Source organism: Penaeus monodon, chromosome 15 (assembly GCF_015228065.2).
Source record: "Penaeus monodon isolate SGIC_2016 chromosome 15, NSTDA_Pmon_1, whole genome shotgun sequence".
In the NCBI taxonomy this organism is placed as follows: Eukaryota; Metazoa; Arthropoda; class Malacostraca; order Decapoda; family Penaeidae; genus Penaeus; species Penaeus monodon.
The window spans coordinates 1797089-1797384 of NC_051400.1; the positions used below are offsets into that span (position 1 = coordinate 1797089).

Genomic DNA, 296 nt, shown 5'->3' on the forward strand with positions numbered 1-296 from the left:
TTTAGGTTAAGTGTCAATACTAAGTAATGCATATTTCAGATTCATAGGGAGAAAAAAAAAATTTTTTAAAAGTACAGCTTTATTAAGCTCAGAGGGAATTATAACAAAAATCTCTTCCTTAAGCATGAATAATTCTTTCTTCCACTGATATTATTTGACAATATGATAATATTTGTCTTTACATCACAACAAGCCATCATATTTTTGCAATGGCCCACAGCCTTACCAAACATTTTGCAATTATTTCAATGCAAACAAAAGATACATTTTCTTGAAATAAATGCTGTTTTTCTTTG

At 28.0% G+C, this 296-nt stretch overlaps 1 protein-coding gene across 1 annotated transcript in view; it reads right to left on the reverse strand.

Moving 5' to 3' along the window:
* Nucleotides 1-61: 61 nt before the first annotated feature.
* The window catches only part of LOC119581627 (replication protein A 14 kDa subunit-like), a gene marked incomplete in the record, with an annotated part of 4278 nt that continues 4043 nt past the window's right edge, over nt 62-296 (reverse strand). The window contains 1 exon segment of the mRNA XM_037929748.1: nt 62-296.